General features: G+C 44.3%; 1 protein-coding gene across 2 annotated transcripts in view; it reads left to right on the top strand.

Annotated features, from left to right (window-relative positions):
- Window positions 1-20,228, top strand: part of CASZ1 (castor zinc finger 1) — a 308,728-nt gene that overhangs the window by 38,169 nt on the left and 250,331 nt on the right. For both annotated transcript variants that reach the window (XM_028740681.2, XM_077931393.1), the window contains exon 2: window positions 19,796-19,940. The gene's annotated coding sequence lies outside the window, so the exon portion shown is untranslated. The remainder of the gene's footprint in view (window positions 1-19,795; window positions 19,941-20,228) is intronic.

Below are 20,228 nucleotides of genomic sequence, written 5' to 3'. Positions count from 1 at the left end.
AACTGCAGACAGACAGGGTGATGTTGCGCTCATGTCCAGCTTGCAGGCTCCCCAGAGGCATCTGGTTGGTCACTGTGAGAATGAGATGCTGGACTAGATGGGCCATTGGTCTGATCCTGCTAGCTCATCTTACATATTATTATGTGGTGGTTACAGTGCCTAGTGGTATACAGTATACAGTATATGTAGGTAGGACTGAGAACATCCCCTTCCTGAAACCCTAAAGAGCCACTGCCATTCAAGTGTGGACAATACTGAGTTAAAAGGACAAATAATGGTCTGACTCTGATTCAGGCAGCTCCCTGACCAGCACTGGCTGCTGGTGCCTTTGTCCTGCATGGCCTATTGTGTGATAGTAAGTCCCCAAGTCATCCTCTCATGCACATTTGAAGCAGTGGTGCTGAGTCTCTCAGGATAAACAGGGTGGTGGGAGGAGACCCCCCCCCCCAAATGTAAGGCAGGCCAAGAAGCTTCTGTGAAGGCGGGGAGCCGTGGGTGGGAGAGAGGGAAACAGCCCTCAGATTGGTTTGGAGGTAGCGCTGCTGGAAGCCAAGGCCAGTCCTGCTGATGAGGTCCTTTCTTCTGCAAGCGAATTGTAAAATATGGCTCAAATTTTCATTACGGGCTCTATTGATTATCTTTGGGGACAGATGAATTATGGGGGACATTAAATTAAAAAAAGAAAAGGAAATATTTGAATGAGTTTGGGAGGTCGATGCCAGAACAGCTGACTCGCTCCCAGCCTTTCTGGCACTTGAAGCCTCTGGGGCATTGAGCCCCTCTGAACTGGGCCAGCTCTCTGCATTCCAGGGCCACACATGCCCAGAGTGGGAAGGAGCTCCCAGTGGCTTGACATGGGTTTGGCCTCTGTTCTGCCCTTATAATCCAGATTTGCATATTGGTCCTAGCACATGTGCTTCTGGCCACATCCATTCTCTAAATTTAAAGTATTATGATGCCACTTTAAGCAGTCATGGCCTCCTCAAAGAATCATAGGAACGGTTGTCTAGTAAATGTGGGGTTAAGGGACTCCTCTTCCCCTTAAAGGTAAAGGGACCCCTGACCATTAGGTCCAGTCGTGACCGACTCTGGGGTAGCGGCGCTCAACTCGCTATATTGGTCGAGGGAGCCTGCGTACAGCATCCGGGTCATGTGGCCAGCATGACTAAGCTGCTTCTGGCGAACCAGAGCAGTGCACGGAAACGCCGTTTACCTTCCCGCTGGAGCGATACCTATTTATCTACTTGCACTTCGACGTACTTTCGAACTGCTAGGTTGGCAGGAGCAGGGACTGAGCAATGGGAGCTCACCCCGGCGCAGGGATTCGAACCGCCGACCTTCTGATCAGCAAGCCCTAGGCTCTGTGGTTTAACCCACAGTGCCACCCGCGTCCCACAGCGCCACCCTCTTCCCCTTACAGAGTTGCAATTCCCAGAGTTGCCTGGGAAGAGTGATTGGTTGTTAAACCACCCTGGGAACTATAGCTCTCTGTGGGGAACGGCTGGAGCTCAACAGCAGAGCACCTGCTTTGCATGCAGAAGATCCCAGGTTCAATCCCTGACCTCTCCAGGAAGGGCAGGGAATGTCTGCTGCCTGAAACCCTGGAAAGCCACTGCCAGTCAGTGAAGACAATACTGAGCTAGATGGATTCAGTATAAGGTCGCTTCCTACATTAAAACTCCTGCTGGAAAATCAAGCAGTTTTTATGCTTTCATCAGGTGGTTTTGGAGAAGTAGAACTGCAGGTACTTTAGCCCTCTGAGGCAGAAATGATTGGATAAAGTGTATTGTTTTCTGTCAAAGGCAACAACCTCCTCCTCTTGGACTCCATGCAAATGAATATGGAATAAGATGCCAACAAGGTTTCATACCATGAAGTGGCCAAACTGAAAGGAAGTGAAATAGAATCTTTGCGCCTATGATAGGGCTCATCCACACTTCTCTTTGTGCTGCATTTCTAGGCCCAGCTCCGGGATTTCCAGGTCTGTGTCCAAGCATGTTTTTTCTTTTTTGTCCTAGCACTTTCCCTAGAAAAACCCTCATTTTACCACTGAATTGAAGCAAACAGCAATTTTCCACAGGTTACTGTTTGCTGCAGTTCAGCGATAAAATGTGGGTTTTCCCTGCAGAAAGCACCAGGACAAAAACAAAAACAAGAAAACCCCTGCTTGTACACAACCTGGAAATCCTGGACCTGAGCCTAGACACTCAGCACAAATGGAAGTGTGGATGAGCCCATAGTTGGATAGAAGAGGGCATTTCAGCAAAGGTTGAACCTCTTTCTGTGCAGTTCTTGAAGGCTCACCTGCCCTGTCCTGCATATGGGCACCCTAGATCTCAGAAGGTAAAATGAAGGTACATTTTGGCATTAGGTCTTCTGTTGAGGGCCCTGGTTGCAGACCTGGTGTGGCTTACAGTCTGCTTAACAACCAGTTCTTTCTGTCTCATGCATGCCATGCAATCATAGCCATTTAATTCAACCCATGGTTCAATGCAGGATGCAACCACAGCATCCTTAACAGAAGTCCAACATCTGCTTGAAAACCTCCTACCGAAGGAGAGATGGCTTCTTTATTCTACTGTCGAACAACCCTCTCCCATCCTTCATAACATTTAGTCCAAATGCATGGCCACCGCCATACACTCCGTAACCCAAATGCTTAAGGCAGAGCTTTCCAAACTTTTCATGTTGGTGACACACTTTTTAGATATGCATCATTTCGTGACACAGTAGTTCAGTTTTACTAGCAAACCGGAGGTTAAACTAACCCTATATAAGAACACAGGGAGCATTTGCGCGACATACCTACACACTGCAGCTGACATACTAAGGTGTCACAACACAGTTTGGAAAGCTCTGGCTTAAGGGTTGCAGTGACTCTACTGAGTAGCATTTGCGTTCTGAAGTTCTGGGAGAGTTTTTAGCGAGGTGTTGGCCTCTGGCGTCTCCTCCCATGCATCTGGGTCCGCCTTAGGATTTTGCAGCCAATCACACATGTTCTGTGCGCGCATACAAATATCTGCCTCTCCTCTCTAAGAAACTATAGATTTGTATCCCTCTGTCTGCACCTGTTTCTGCCTCCCCCTTCTTATTCCTCCCCTGGGGGGCTGGAGAGCCCATTATCTGGTCACATGGCACACCTTTTTTCTCCACTTCTTCTGTGTTGTTTTTAGCTTCTCGGTTCGGTTGAGCTGGCAGCTGCTGCCTCTCAGGAATTTTCTGTTGTTTTTGGTAAAACCGTCAAGGAATGCTGCCCGCGTCTCTCATCTCCCTCCTGAGCCAAAAGTTGCCCCAAAAGAACAACTCTGCCCTGCCACCCCTGCATCTGAGCACTGGGAGCCCATTCCATTTCAGGATCTTGCTCTCAGTCAGATGTTCTCGCACATCTTTCCTCGCTGCCGCAACCACCTCTGCTTCTGAAGCCGCTTGCTCATATCTTCTGTGCTGGTTCAACTCCCCACATCCTTTTCTCTTTCCCAATTCCACTCTCGGAGGATGCACACTTCTAAATACCATTTGCCAGGAACTGCAAGTGGATAGAATGCTGTCATACTCAGGTCTTGCTTGTGGGCTTCCTCTTGGGGCATCTGGTTAGCCACTTTGAGAACAGGATGCTGGACTAGATGGGCCTTTGGCCTGACCCCGGAATCAGGTTTCTGTTCATTGGTCTCTTTTTGTATGGCTTTGAACTGGGATTAGGCAGATTCACAGAGGAGAAGGTTGGCAATGGACACTAGTTAAACTGGGTTAGGTATTCCCTCCACTCTTGGAGGCCTGTGCCTCTGGATACAAGAAGCAAATGGGGAGGAAACTGCTGTTGCCCCCAGGTCCTGCTTGGGAGCTTCACACAAGCATCTGATTGTCCATTCTGAGAACAGGATACTGACCTGACGGAGGTGGGCCTTTGGTCTGATCCAGCTTCAGGGATCTTCTTAAGTTCAACATTTAACACTCTAAGCCTGCCGGAAGGGTCCATTTTGTTATTGCACAGTGCCTAGTAATCATATACAAAGAGGAAGTTCCATTGAATTATTGTGATCAGGTCTTGCTTGTGAAATGATCCCAGCTGACTGTTATGTTATATCTGTCTCCATTAGCTGTTTCACACTTTTACACGGTAACCCGGGAACACACCAGTGTGCCACAGTAAATACATGAAGTGTGAAGGGGGAGAGATGCGTCCCTAAACCCACTGTATGAGAGCCATTGACTTGCCTCTCTCATAAGCACTTGACTTGTTTTACATTGGTGAAACACCAGTGTGCTCCAGTTGCACACATGTCTGTAGCTGTGAGTGCATGGGAAGGGTCTTGTGAGCCTTGCATCATCAGCGTACAATGCAATTCTGTCTACTCTAACTGGGCATGCCCTGTTTAAGTTTGTGTAGTTGCATGCTTGAGCAGTAATGTATGGACCTGGCAGAGCGTATGCACTTTGGCTGATCTCTTGTGTAGTGGATTGCAAAGTGCCTCACGGTGGTTTCCGGGTTTTTCCCTTGCAAGGATCAGTGGTGTTCACAGAAATAAGGCGGCCCAATGAGTCTTCAGAAAAGGTGGGACTTGATTCCTGGGTCTTCCAGACTGAGCCCCAGCTTGAAACACTCAACCCAATCACTTTGAGGTTCAGGTGAGGAGAGGAAGCACAAGTCATTCATGCTTCATCTCCTGTTGTCTCCTTGGATCATCTGAGGATAAACAGATGATCATCATCAAGGCAGCTCCAAGCTTCTTTGCTTCCATGTTAGTTGCTCACTGTCTGATGGCTTAAGAGCAACAGAAGTTCAACCCCTAGCTCAGAATTTGCCCGTTGGATGCCTGCAACTGTGCTAGCTGGGGCAGATGGAAGTCCAGAATTTATGGAGGGCACAAGATTGGCGAGGGCTGGATTGTGTTAATCGTCCATTGTAAAAGTGTAAATCTGAGAGTACACTGGTGCCCCTCCCAGCTTGCAGAACTCAAGCTGGCCTTCACTATACCTGCCTTTCCAAACAAAAGGTCTTTAAACTGGAAGCTGGGAATCGATGGCTCAGCTGGTTACAGCATGGTGCTGATACCACCAAGGTTGCAGGTTTGATCCCCCTATGGGATAGCTGCATATTCCTACATTGCAGGGAGTTGGACTAGATGATCCTCAGGATCCCTTCCAACACTACATTTCGATGATTCTATTGTCTTTCTGTGGGTTGAACCATTGTCCATATTCCTAGCTATGCAGAGCACTTGAACACTCACAGAGAGAAAGAGAGACAGAGAGACTTTCACAACTATTTCCTGGGTTTCGTGTATGTGTGCGTAGCTGATATTTGTATTTGCACCGCTCTGTCTCTCTTTTATTTTTTTGTTCCCTTATAGATCTTGGTGACTCCATTATAATAATAATGATAAAGGTCTTCCACAAAAGCTTGTGTTTTCATGCGGGCTTCACTCAAAGGGCTGGCGGTTTCCATGGCTGCCCCGTCTCCCTGTGGCAACACGCCCTTTATTGTGTTGGTGGTGGTTTTATTTTTTTTATTATTTTTTGGCTTCATAAACTTCTCCAAGCGTTTAAGCTGAAAAAGGGATTCGTGAGGGAGAGGAGAAGAGGTCAGCGTTGGCAGCACGGGTAAAAAGGTAAAGAAAAGTATTGGTCCTCTGCTGATCAGATTCTGAGACAGAGCGGTATCTACTTAAGTTATACTCACAGTCGACCCACTGAAATTAATGAAGCTAAGTTAGTCGTGGTAATTAAGTTCATAGGTGTACTCTGAGTAGAACTAGAATGGGCTGCAACCCAAAATGTTTTTTCTTCTTTTAATGATCTTTATTGTGTAGGTTGAAATGACGGACCCACTCTTTCCCCCTTGCTGCGGAGTCTGAATGCCGTCAGAGCTTGTACCCACAGCAAGATTGCCACCTCTGCTCTATCACCCAACTCTGATCAGAAAAGGGTACTGCACCAGTTAAGGAAGCCACCTGAATACAAGCAGGCCGGAGAGAATCTAGTAATGCTCCCTGGCCAATATAAAAGCTTTCAGGGAGCTCTTTCTTGCTGCTTAGAACATAGATGGGGTTGCCCTGTGCCCGAAGAGTCAAGGTTGCAGGCTGAGATTGCTTGTTTAGATCCAAGCCTGCCATTTGGGTGGCAAGTTATGGCTGGCTTGCTAACTGAAGCCTTCTGGAACAGAGAAAGCCTGTTCACTCTCTGGAAACCTCCTGATCTTGACTACTGCAGTTCATTGTGCGTTGGGCTGTGCTTGAAGACTACTTAGAAACTTCAGTTACCATATTTTCCGGCGTATAAGACGACTGGGTGTATAAGACGACCCCCCCCCCCAACTTTTCCAGTTAAAATACAGAGTTTGGGATATACTTGCCATATAAGACTACCCCTCTTCCAATTCACACCAAATAAAAATTTAAAAAACCAGTCTCCAGGCCGGCTCGGAAATCTGCTCCAATTCCCAGTGGCCGGGGGCTTCTGGGGCCAATTTTCAAGCGTATTTCTGCTTCATCTAGAGAGCTTGGTGTCCTCTGATTTAATTTGCTGTCATTTTATCCTTTGGTGGGGAGTTGCTGCAGGAGCTGCTGCTGTAGCCGGCGTATAAGACGACCCCCGACTTTTGAGAAGATTTTCCTGGGTTAAAAAGTGGTCTTATATGCCAGAAAATACAGTAGTTCAGAAATCTGCTTTGAGAAGGTGTACCCAGAGCAAGGCAAAAGGGCACTTACGATGCCAGTTGTTTATTAACAACTTCACTAGTTTCCAGTCTGTTTCTGAGCACAGCCTAATAATAATAATAATAATAATAATAATAATAATAATAATATAATACCTATTAATTAATAATACCTATACCTGGAGGTCTCAGGGCGGTTCACAAAATAACCTTCTTTTAACCTTCTGACACCACTGGGGTTCGGCTACCATTAGCCCTGACCATTGGACATGCTTGCTAGGGTGGATGGGCACCACATTGGCTACGCCTGCTCTTGACAGATATTCTGGCAAAGGCTTTTTTTTTTTTTAATTTACCCAGGACTCTAAACCGCTTTTTTGCTTGTACTGGGGAAAACATTCTGCTGCCGTCTTTCGTCTTCAGCCTCCTGTTGCTGGTTTGTTTGTTTTTAGTGACTTTGATATTTTTATTGTTTCACAAATTTATATGCCGCTGAGCATAAAAATGCCAAAAGACAGTGCACGGCATAAAATAATATAGTATGACATAAAACAGTTTAAAAATCAGTGTAAAATTAAGCCATACCGTTGTTGTGTTTATTGTGAGATGCAATTAAATTCCTTGTGTATAAATAAACTAGGAGGCCTGGGCTTTTATTCAGTGCAGACCTGTTGAAAGTAATGACCATGACTAATGCTGGGCTGTTACTTTCAATGGGACTATGCTGAATAAAACTCAGTTGGCTACAACCCCTGACCTTGCTTTGCCCTGCTCTCATCAGTATCTGACTTGGGTGCAGATCATCACAAGATTTTTCTGACTTAGCCTTTCCTAGCCTGGTGCCTTCCAGGTGTTGCTGAACCAGATGTTGCTGGACCAGGTGGCAAATGCCCAGAGATGACGGGGCTGGGCATCCAGCAACATCTGGCAGGCTGCATGTTGGGGGCGGCAGGTGTGGCTGGTTCCAACCACAGGCCAGTCCCAGATGCTTGGGTTGATGTGTTCTTCCTTGTTTATATATCTTGATTTAAGAGTTTTCATTCTCAAATGCATTCATCTGTTTAACCATCATACTTTAGAGGGACTTTCTTTAAGCAGCACTGGGGGGAAATTATCACCATGTCAGGCAAGCTAGAGACTTCGGAACGATCTCCCTTTCTTCACTGTAATGCATGGCTTGACTCACTTGCTTTGAGACATCTGTGTTTTGTTTTGCTGCGCCTGTTCTTGGATTTTTTCAAATACCTCTTGCGTCAGAGGAGGAACATTCAGTTTACTCCTGTTTTCTCCATTTGTGGCAAATGGCAATCTGAGAGCGGTGTGGATTGCTGCCATTCTGAATTCATTCTTTTTTAAAATAAAAAAATAAAACACCTCAAGTTTCTAGACCTTATGGCTGCAAAGAGCTTTGAAACAGCATGGCCAGCATCTGCTATCTCACAGTGAGCTGCTTGACTTACCCAAGCTCCTTGCCTTCTCCTGTGAAATTAGTAGCAGAATAATATGTTTGCTTTACATCATTCATGCAAGTTTAGTTAATTTGTATAATTTATGCAGGGCACAGAATGCACACAGTCCTGGTTATCTTTTGCTTAATAAGTGAAAAAACTTGGCTTTGGACTTTCCTCCTCCAGCTTCACACTACTATGATGATGAACATTGTATGCCCACATACATGGAGAGATATTAAAAAACAACACCTGTCTTTTGTTGCCATTGGCACCTAAAAATCTGTGCATCTTGTGGTCATTGGCATCTGTGTTGCTGCAGAGGTCAAGGATCTGGTTTCTCCTCCCTAACTGGCTCCTATAAATTTTTGCTGGCTCCTAACTTTTTGCATGCGCGCATTATATATATATATATATATATATATATATATATATATATAATCTCTCCCAGGGAGTGGAGCTGGCACAGTTGCCAGTTGATTTGAATATTTACCAATACTACTTACTCCCTGTCTCTCACTGTGTCTCTCCCCCCCTTCTCTTAATTGTGTATATATTTGCTCTGCGTGTATCCCATAAAATACCTGCTGTTTTGGGCGTACCCCATTTTGCAGGGTACATGAGATCATGCTGTAAAAATGCAATGAAAAACACTTTCATGCCACAACACATCAAATGGGATTTTGTTGTAGGATGAAGATAGATAGATATATTTTTCTCACCCCATTTGCTGAGCACAACAGTTTTCTCTCTCTGCGTGTACTTGGAAAATCATTAAACATTTATTTTATTTTTGTTTTGAAGTTGGGGAAGGAACCCTGTCCTTTTGCAATAGGGCTGCTTAATTTTTGTCATTATCCTGCTGTGGAGTTGGGCAGTACAACAACCTTATAAATAGGACGGTGATTCTGAAAGAACCAAATCCCGTAAAGCCTTCTCTTTCTGCTGTCTGAGTGAGGCTGCAGTCCTGTGTCCACTTACCTAGGAGCAAGTCCCATTGAACTCAGTGGCTCAGTAACACTTATAGAACTGCACTGTGAGCAAGTAGTTATTGAAACTCCTGGAATGTAAGAGGAAAGGAAGAGCCCTACTGAATCCAACTAAGGGTCCATTTAGCTCATTCTTCCGCTTCCTAATGTGGTTGACCAAATGCCTCTGGAAAGCCTTTAAATAAGCACAGGAACACCTGAGCTGCCCTTTTCTGAATCTGTCCATTGATCCACTCAGTGTTGTCTGCACTGACTGGCAGCAGCTCCCCAAGGTTTCAGATGGAGAGACCAAATCTGGACTTAACCGTCCAAGGATAATTTACCTTTTTTTACCTTACTTGCCTAATCACCTTTTAAAACTATCTACACCATTGGCCATCACTGCACCTTGTGACAGTGAGTTCCATAGGTCAACCATGCATCACACAAAGAAGCCCTTTTCTCTTGCCTCTGTTCCCCACTGGTTTCACTAAAAGACCCTGAGCTATATGAAGAGAGGATAGCTCTACATACTTCCCCTTCACCACATCCTTGATCCTGTCCACTGCCGCTCTTAAGCTTCTTCCATCCCTACATGAAAAAGTGGACCAATTTTCCTGCCTTGGTATTCGGCAGCTTGCTGTGCCGCCAGCCCTTTACCCAGAACCACAAAGAGCAGATTCTTTATTTGCTTTTAGAGGAAGGGTAGGCCACCCACTTTGCATACAGCAGGTCTCAGGTTCAATCTCCAGCTTCCCCAGGTTGGGCTGGTGAATAGAGTCGTATTTGAAAACCTGGGAAGCAGCTGTTGTTAACCAAAGTAGGCAAAACTGATCTGGGAAGACCCGATGGCCTGATTCAGTTCAAGGTAGCTTTCTACATTCCTAAGTAGAACCAGGAGCGCCGCTTGTTTCCAGACATGTAGGAAGGATTTCGGCAGAGTTGCCCAACGGGCTCCAGCTTCACCACCCTCCCCTTTGATCACTTATTACTTTTCTATTTCTCCCTTTTTCGTTGCTGTAATCATTGCAAAATCTCCTGGCTTTTTGGGAAAGCTCCAGGACTCCAGGGCCCGTATTGCATCGTACCCAGCTTTGGAAAAATGGGTCACAAAGCTTGGTTTGAGAAAGGAGAGAAGAGATAGGCATCTTGCTGCAGCTTGATCTTTATTGGGAGATAAAGGGGAGGATTGCAAGCCTGCTGTGGCGCAGAATATTCCTTTTTGGGGTGCGGGTGGTGGAATCAAGAAAGCAATGTTCTTCCTCGACTCTTAGTCTGGCTCTTTCTCTCTTTGTCCAGTTGGTGTGGATTGCTTGCTCGCCTCCAATGAGATAGCATGCCAACAACAATCTCTCTTAAATGCATGCTTTCTTCTCCCAGATAAGAGTTGTGATGACAGTAGGAGATAGGTCTTAGGGCAGGAAATAGCTTTAAAGACTTCCCTGGAGCTGCCAACTACCTCCCAGGGGAACAAGAGGAGCAGCAAGCTCATCAGGTAGGATTGCTGGGGGGGGGGGCTGTTCCTCCCACCTATGTCGGAGCTGCTTCTCCAGGTCTTCATTTTCACTGGGGCTTGCCAAGGGCAGAGCCGCAGATCCTGGTTTCTCTGCCAGAAAGTAGCTGGTGGTTAAGATTTAAGAAGAAAAGGAAAGCAACTTTGTTTTCCAAGTCTGCTTTGGGCCTCAACACATCTGGGTTTCTGGGGAACCGATGAGGACCATAGCCCAGTGATAAGCATAGGAGCCAACTTCTAGCCCCCCAATGAAATATTTGAGGGGGCCAGGGCCCCCCAAGGTAGATGGGCATTGCCATTCAAATGGTGTGTGTGCACAGCATTGTGTGATCAGTTATGCAGGGTAACCCTCCCCTAACATTTTATTCAAGTTGGCTCCCCTGGTGATAAGAGAACAGAGCCACAGTAAATCAGAGCAGACAATGCCAGGCTTAGATCAGTCTTGTATTTAAGTGCTAGCTTGGTAGAGAAGGTCTCAGTATCTCCTCCACCTGCCCTAGCTAGGGTGGTAAACATTTCTGCAGACAATCTGGTGTTGGGCAGCTCCTTGTCCCAGCACCACTCACTTTGGGAGGTAAGCACCATTCTCCTCTGGGATTAAGAGTTTCCTCTTGAATTCCACCATGGTCTTATTTGAAGGATTCTTGCTGTTTTTTTCTAGGTGGGGTTAGAAAGCAAAACAGCCAACAGGGAATTTAAGCTGCGGAATGATTGTGGTGAGATCACATTAGCCTGCCTTCCTTTCTTGAGTCCCATTCATCTTTTTGGAGAGCCTTTCTGACCTATGCTGTTTTGTGAGAGATTGTAGAATTGTGCACATTAATCAATGAAGACACTAGATAGTCTCTCTGTCAAACAGCCAGCACTGTAGTGGCTACAGGGCTGATCTTAGGCCAGGAAGACCCAAGTTCAAATTCCTTTTGATACACAGCACTTACTTAGGCACTGTCTCTCAGCATAACCCTCTTTGCAGGGTTCTTGTGAGGATAAAGACAGAACAGTATGTGCACAATATAAATATAATAACAGTAACCCGTGTGACAACCAGTGTTTTTCATTCCGTGAAAGCTGCTGGCTACCAAAGCTAATTTGCCCACAAAGAACTGTACTAGTCATTTGTGAGACATGGATGGCATAGAATCCTAGCACTGGAAGGGGCCTCGGAGATCTGATAGTCCACCCTTTCCAGTGCCAATAAGCCTTCTTCTCTAACATGTTATTTATTTATTCATCATTTTAAGGCATTTACAATGCCAGTGTGGTGTAGTGGTTAAGAGCAGTAGACTCGTAATCTGGTGAACAGGGTTTGCATCTCCGCTCCTCTACATGCAGCTACTGGGTGACCTTGGGCTAGTCACACTTCTTTGAAGTCTCTCAGCCCCACTTACCTCACACAGTGTTTGTTGTGGGAGGGGAAGGGAAAGGAGAATGTTAGCCGCTTTGAGACTCCTTCGGGTAGTGATAAAGCGGGATATCAAATCCAAACTCCTCTTCTTCTTCTATACCGCTCATTCATTAGCATGTCTAAGCGGTGTATATGAAAATGTACTATATAGTAGGGCTGCCATAAGTCTAGATTTCCCCGGACATTACCAGGATTTCAAATGCAGAATTGATGTCTGGGGGGAATTTCCAAAAGGTGACGCAAATCAATTGAAAAATCTCGTTTTGTAAAAAAACTCAGCAACTTTGGGGGTCTTCCTTTACTTTTTGAAATATGGCAACCCTACCATACAGATAATTATAACAATAAAAGGTCATCATAGAATCTGAACTCTGCCTCAAAATGCCTGCTGAAATGAGATAATATTTTGCCATGCACTAGAAGTTCAGCAAGTAAGGTGCCTGTTTAATCTCAGTTAGGAGGGAGTTCCACAGGTTTTGGCCCAGTACACTGAAGGACAGTCTTCTGATGGATACGAGCCATGCGTCTGAGCCATAGGGGACCACCAATAATGACTCCTCTGAATATCTCAGCGACAGAGCCAGGATACGAGGGATAAGGAGATCCTTAAGACATCTTGGACTCAGGTTGTTAAAAACCATGTAAATAACTACAAGAACCTTGAAACTGACCTGGTAACGTGGTTGCCGTGTAGCCTCTACTTAATAATCTCTTAACAGAGAGAGCCCATCACCTTCTGAGGCAACCCGTATTATTGCCAAAGCAGCTGGAGCTTCCAGGACATTCTTGCAAACCTGCTGTCTTATAATTTGAACACATTGTTCCATCATCTATGTGACAACATTCAAAGATTTGAAGATGGCACTCTTGTTGCCTCTCAGTTATCTCTTCTCTAAGCTAAACACACTCACCTCCATCAATCTTTCCTTATCATCTCCAGCAGTGCCTTATTCCTAAAAAAATGTTTAGGGGTACTCTCATTTTCCTACTCATATTGAAATATTGCCCCTCAATGAGGCCAAACTTAGATTCACAAAATGTTTAGGGGTATGTGTACCCCTGCGTCCCCCCAGAACACATGTATCCTCCTGTGCATGTATCCTAAGTCGTCAATATCATTTTTAAACTGTGGTATGCAGAAGAACATAAGAAGAGCCCTGCTGGATCAGGTCAAAAGGCCCCCCTAGGCCAGCATCCCATTATCACAGTGTTTGTTTATGTGAGTGTACATGTCTGCTTTTAAAATGGTAGAAAGAAAATAATCTGTGCTGTAGGAAGAATTTTGTCTGGAAGTTTTGATGCAGGGATAGTCCTGAATGTGCCTTGTTGTTGGCACCGCCTTTTGTCTCGAGTGACAATGGAGTATGCCTCTGGGGGTGAAGTTAGACTGCTGCATTTGGAGCACCAAAGTGACCTTCCCAGGGTGCAAGCCTGGGCAGTGTGTATGGAGGTCCAGGGCTGCCCAGATGACAAGATATTGTTGATGTGGTCCAAAGGAAAGCAGAGCAATATGTTTGGCACCAGCTAGGCTGCAGGAGTTGCTGGAAAGAAGAATACAAGGTGCCATCCAACTGTCTTAGGGACTCCACTCCAGATTTGTGTAAGATTGACTCCTTAGCCTTTTCTTCTCCTGGAGAATATCCCACAAGGATCAGAGTTTTCCTTTTCTGTCCGAAAGCTATGTGGCCTAAAAATGCTTATCTAAGCTTTCCCCAACCTGTTGCCCTCTGGATCTTATAGACTACAACTCACATCTTCCTTAACCATTGGCCATGCTGACTGAAGCTGACAGGAATTCTAGTCCCAAGCATCCAAGATTGGGAACGTTAATAACAAGCAAATAAACAAGACAGTACTTTGTTTTGGAGTACTACAGAGGCATTGGTTCCCACGAACTTGTCCTTTTTATCGTCTTATCTGTAAGGTATTTCCATCGTTTGTTATTTCATCAGAGCCAAACTGGTGTGCCAGCATTTACACCTTCAAAACATGTAGCTATTTGGAAAGTTTGTGGACACGTGTTTCATCATTTTTTGCAGTTGCATTTTGTTTTTGTTTTTTAAAAAAACATTTTAATTGTGGTGAATAGTTTTTGCAAATGCTCCACTCTGTGTAGATGGTCATGGGCTGCCATGCTGTAACTGAAATGACTCTTCTTTTTTAAAAAAAGTTTAGAAGACCATGGTGAACAGCAAATGTTGACAGATGTGGGGGACCTTTGGGTCTCCAGATGCTGCTGAACTACAACTCTCATCATTCCTTTGTCATCTCAAGAGGATGACAAACCACCCCGACCCCAAAATAAACCATAAAATGGCTCTCTCCATCATATTTTGCCTGTAAGCTTCTCAGAGCCATTTAAGTGGTTGTCTTAACCAGTATGCTGGAGTCTCCTAAGTGCCCTGCTGGATCAGATAAGGACCTGTCTCAGGTTTTCTCCCAGTGTGGTTCCCTTCACATGTTCTTAGGCTCTCAACTCCTATCAGCTCCACAGCCAGCAAGGCCATCCATCAGGTTTGATGGGAGCTGGAATCCCAACATCTAGAGGACATCAGGTTGGGGAAGGCTGGTCTATCAACTCCAAGCCTCTGAGAAGCTTCCCACCAGGGTGGAGAAACAGCTGGAACTGGGAATGTTGGGGGGAAAGGGTTGTAGCCTGGAAGGGCAGAGGTCATGTTTAGGAGGCTAAACCAGGATTCACTGTCACTGAACAAACCATAACACCCCAGAGCCTTCAAGGCTGTTTTTTTGCCCACTCACTGCCCTAGCCCACTCCTTTTGCAGTCCCAGGAGAAGCCAATGGCTACCCTAGATGGGCAGGGTTAGTCCAGAGCCCAAGAACACTTTATTCCCTTTAAATATGCCCCCTAAACCACAGTTTCAGTTGCTCGCCACTTGGGGCAGTCTCGCCTAGAGTTGAGACTTCCTGTTCTTGTCCTGGCGCTTCCTGACACTTTACAAGCAGAGTGCAATGGTAATAGACTTTTTTTCTTTGCTGAGGTAGCCATTGACGAACCTCTCCTCACACAGTGCATTTGTCTGGGTTTATTTATTTATTTACAAAAGCCATAATTGTCCGCGCACATGTTGTGTTGGTAGCCAGGCCCACCAAGCAACCACATTCTTAAATCTTTACATTACATTTTATTTTTTTAAAGAGAGTGATTGAGTTGTGTATCAAGGGTGTTGCTAGGAGCACAAAAGTTTTGGGTGCAGGTCCCACGGCACAAATCAGCACAAATCAGCATATGCTAAGGTATAGGCAAAGATTCAGGCTTTCAACGGGAGGAAAGACCAGCGTTGGTTCTTGTTCTCAGGGCTTAATTCTCCTCTGAGCAGAAAAGGGGAAAAGGTGGTGCTTTGCAGTAAGTCAAGTAAAAAATATGTACGGGTTGAATCTGAGTAGGCCCATTTAAATTAATGGACCTCAGTTGGTCATGGCCATTAACGTCAGCTGGTCTACTCTGAGTAGGACTGGTGATGGGGGGGGGCAATAATGTTGGGGCCTTGCACAAAAGACCCAGGATTGAGGCCTCTTCGGCCACCCCTAACAACACCCCTGAGGTGAATACTGTATTGGCCTTTTCAAAACAAACAAACATTTCCACAGTTTGGGGCCAGATTATCAAATTGATAATGTAATAATGATAATAATAATTATTTAAAAATCATACACACACCCTCCTGAAAAAGCTTTTCTCCCTGCCCCTCTCCTCCATCCCGTGAAGAAAATTCAATAGATAACAGCAGGCATTGTCCTTGTTTGATGTCTTGTTTAGATTCGGGGGTTGTGTGAGTTATTTCAAGTTCTCCTGCCGATCTCCCTTCTGAATATTACCAAGGTGATTTCATGCCAACCTAACAAATAACTGAACAACAGCTCTGGCTCTGCTCAGCTGACAGGATTGGCTTTCTTTTCATTATCCCCACCCCAAGTTTATTTCTTTAATTCTGCTTTGGGTAGGTCTGTTTATCTTCCTAGAAGAGAGTCAGTTTCACCCAGGACAGCACAGGGGGTGTAGTAAATCCTACTCCTTCACAGAGTTTCCTTCTCTCCATTGTCTTGAGAAAGACAGAGCCAACCGAAAGTAAACTCATTCTTAGAGTTTGTGACATTATTTCCCCTTCCCTATTGCTTGACTAATCTAACAAAGGTGATCAGACAGCCCTTTGTCCTTTCTTTTAAGTACTGCATCTACTGCGTATGATTTGCAGGATTTGCCCATTATAAGGTTCCAGTCACACATGTAAATCAGGCGGCATACTAGCAGCAAGGGGTGGGCCGTTTTATTTGTGTGAGCAGCTCCCTGCAGGTATTCTGTCCCATCTGCATGAAACTGCAGATCAGATGGTGGAGAAAGAGAAAAGGAGGAAATAGCATTGTAAAGATGGTCAGGATTATGTGGGTCATACTTCCTGCGTGTGTAGATTTGGCCCAAACGTTCCATGAAAGCGATTCTGCGCCTTGTCTTACATCGAACATTGTCGATGCAATTTAGTTGGCCTTGATAGAATAGTGTTTGCAAAAGAATACTCCTTTTTTCCAGATTAATAAATCTGGGGTAAAAGTGTGTGATCTCTGTGTGTCTCCCTCTCTGTGTGTTCAATACACGCACATGTGCATTCCTGGAAGGTGAAGTCCGTTGACTGCCCTTGGTTCATTCTGAGCTCTCAAATACTGTGTCTCCTGGACAAACAGTCCCGTTGGATGATATGACATTTCCAGAGAATGTTAAAATCCCAAAGGAAACTGACTTCCCCCAAGTTAACACATTAGGCTAATGTTTGGAGCCTGGCGCCAGCCCATTACAGCCAGGAAATTCAGTTTACTTTTTTTTTTAACCACTGCCTTGCTGCTGGTGGAAGCCTAGGGTTAGTTGTGTAGGACCTCAACATCTCATAGGAACCTGGGAAGGTGCCTTTTCTGAATCAGACCTATTGGTCCATGTAGTGCAATAATGATCCTTGATCTTTCTGTATAAGGCAGCTTCCTGTGTTCCATTAGGAAGGTCTCAGGTTCCATTCTTGGCAGCTCCAGTATAAAACAAAAAAGGATGAAGTATTGGGTGATAGCAAAGACCTTGATTGATTTCCTGGAGAGCCAATGAACATCAGAATAGGCCAGCCTTCTACATCCGTGTGCCTTTATACATTAGATCAGCTGATAGGAATAGATGGAGAATTTTTACACTTTCCTAATATTGAGGGTTAGGTATTAATTACCAATGAGTGGCGAACGGCAGTATTTTCCATTTCAAAACCTGTCTGTGTCTATTTATGGCCCCTCTGCTTTAAGTGTTTCAGCACCCCCAAAATAGCCAGAAGTAATATTTGGACCTTTACAGAAAACCAAACCCACAACGATCATTTACAAATGCTTATTGGATGCTTGTAAAGCAAAAGTTCAACAGCTTAGAGGGAAATGGAATGAGGAGTTAGAATATACCATACAGCCTAAATAATGGAAAGTTACTTTAGTATCTTTGTGGAATGTTTCTTTCAATCTATAATTGAGATTGATTCAGCATAAATTTATATTTTGGATATACTGAATTCCATGTCTACAAGAAGGAACTAACTCAGATGCTGCAGGTGTAATCCTGAGAATACCTCATTGAGGCATATGAATTGGGCTTGTACAGTAATATTTCCTTTTTGGTCTGAAGTTGTCCATATAAGTCTTGTCTTGATGAAATCTTTGGTGTTTGTGTAGGTTCATGTACTTTTAAATTACACTCCTGTAGTATGGGGATTATTGTTACTAAGATACTTATACTTCAAGCCCAGAAGAAAAAATATTGGTCATGTATTCTGCAATGGCCTGTAGACCTTAATGCCCTTGGTACGTTTGAATGTATTTTCTATAAATGCCAAAGTCGTTTGGATACCTATTTGTACATTTGGATGACATCTTTAGCGATCTGTATGTGTAAATTAAGAAGGATGTTTATTGTATTGTTAATGTGAGCTGGTGGGTTTCTTTTTTCCTTCCTAATTAGGATTAGGGTTAGCTGTATGTTTTGGGCTGACGCCTGAAAACATTTCCAGTTCTGACCTCCTCAATGAAATGGTTAGGACTGTTGCAGATTTCTCTGGGGTCAGATGGGCCAAAGAACCCAAACATGTTGTAGTTTTGTTCCTTGAGAAGATCCCAAACAGGGTACCTCTGAGTTCTACACACTAGTGGGAGGCAGAACACGACTCCTTTCCCTTTTTTCTTCTTCAAAAAAGATTGCTAGAGGGATACGTGCGGTAAGGCAGAAAATATTTACAGGTTTTATAGCTTCAGCACAAACAGGAAAAGCCCTTTTTGTAAAAAGAAAAAAAAGAAAAGAAAAAGTTTGTGTTGTAGATATTCAAAACAGGGATTGCCATGGAAACGCCACAATATTTGCTTAAATTGACACAAAGGAGGTTGCTGGTTGCAGAGGTTAGGCTTCTTCGGGCAGCGTTTTCTTTGGCCTGACACCTATTGCAAATTAATCTTGACAACCCAGGTTGCATGTCTTTTTTCTTCTTCCTCCACCACCTCCTCCTCCTCTTTCCCTTTCTTTTCTTCCCCCGGAAGAAAAAAGAAAATCACAAAATCACATGTTGGTGTTCGGGAAACACTTGTGTTTTCTCTTGAACGTTTTCTCCTCTCCCTGTTTTAGGGTTGAATTTGGCTTTTGACGTTGCTTTCCAACTGCAGTAATAATTAATTGTTAATAATATTCTCTCCCCACCCTCCAAAAATAATAATCACCAAGCAGGGTCATTGGGTTTGGGAGCTTATGAATATGAGGAGTGGGTGGGAATTAGGGAGAAATTCATTGGAAGCAGTGAGTTTCCACCAGGGTTTGAGTGCAATGAGGGTGTCCCCAGCAGCACCAGGAAAAGCTATTATTTTTCTCCCTGCTGTTAGATGCTCACCTGAAAAAGTCCAGTCCATGAACCTGCAACCTCCAGGGCATTGGCTTACTACAACTCCCATCATTTCAAAGCACTGGACATGCTGGCTGAGGCTGATGGGATCTAGAGTCCATCAAGAGTTATTTGTATTTGTTGATGAAATGTTACTGATGATTTTATGTTGCCCACCACCCTAATATATATGAGAATATTTGGCAATAGAGAATTACTTGCAAACTAATAATCAGAAAGCCGAACAGCACGTGCTTCCCTTACAATATTTAATTTGGGGGGGGGGGCGAAATAAATCCCCAAAGACATTAAAAATGGTTAACACATGAATTTGAGCAAGCTCAAAGACCTTTGCATATATTTTGTTACCTGAAAAGTTGCTTACAACGTTGAAACTGTCCCATGGGAGCAGCAGAACTTAGTCCTGCCCACTGAAATTAATGGGCCTTAGTCATGTCCATCGGTGTCAGTGGATTTACTCTGAGAAGGGCTGGCATTGCATACAACCCTATAACCACGGAATTCTGCACTTTCAGAAATAAATAATAAATATAGTACATGGGAAGTGTCCTGCTGCACATCTCTCTTACATGTTACATTTGCACCAAAAGCCACCATTCGCACCAAAATACAGCTCTAATCTACCTATCTGTCTATTAAAGTATCAAAAGATATGGGTCTTCAGCATATTAGGCAAGCTTGGCATTTTCACAGTTTTTTTAGCTATGTATAAAAGTAAAATAAAACCTGATAAATTCATACAGCTCTCTACCGCATCAGAAAAGTTTATATATTGGAACTGTAATTTTTCAAAACACTTGTAAGCAGTTGTGTGGCAGTTGCTCTCAAAAAGGGGCTGTAAATTCATTACTACTTTAAAATAATTTCCTTCTGTTTCCTTAGGGCAAAGAGACACCAACAAGTATAGGGAACCTATCAGACTCTATCTGTTTCCTGAAGCACCCTGGGAGGGGTTACTGATCCTGACACCCCTCCTCAACGTGTTGATTTGGAATGGATTTCAAGCCCAGGGAACACAGGATACAAGGTACTAATTTGTTTTTTCTTACAGTCAGATCTTGTGGCTCAAGCTACTTGCATGGGTTCTCTTAAGCCTCTGCTGAGGTATGTCTGCATCCAGGGCTTGGGACGTTCATTTTTAAAAGGAGCTATTTCTACTTCAGTATGTGGCAAAGGAACTAGTTTGGTTCATGTGCAGTTCACACAGTTCAATTCATGCTTGTCTAAGTAATCTTCGGCAATTTCTTCCAACATTCAGAAAGCTACAAGCTGCTGTGCTGAGATATATGAGAAGACGAATAAAACGTCCAAAAAT

This window comes from Podarcis muralis, chromosome 7, assembly GCF_964188315.1.
Source record: "Podarcis muralis chromosome 7, rPodMur119.hap1.1, whole genome shotgun sequence".
NCBI classification, from domain to species: domain Eukaryota; kingdom Metazoa; phylum Chordata; class Lepidosauria; order Squamata; family Lacertidae; genus Podarcis; species Podarcis muralis.
Note: the sequence above shows the minus strand (reverse complement) of the source record. Positions and strands in the feature narration are given on the sequence as shown.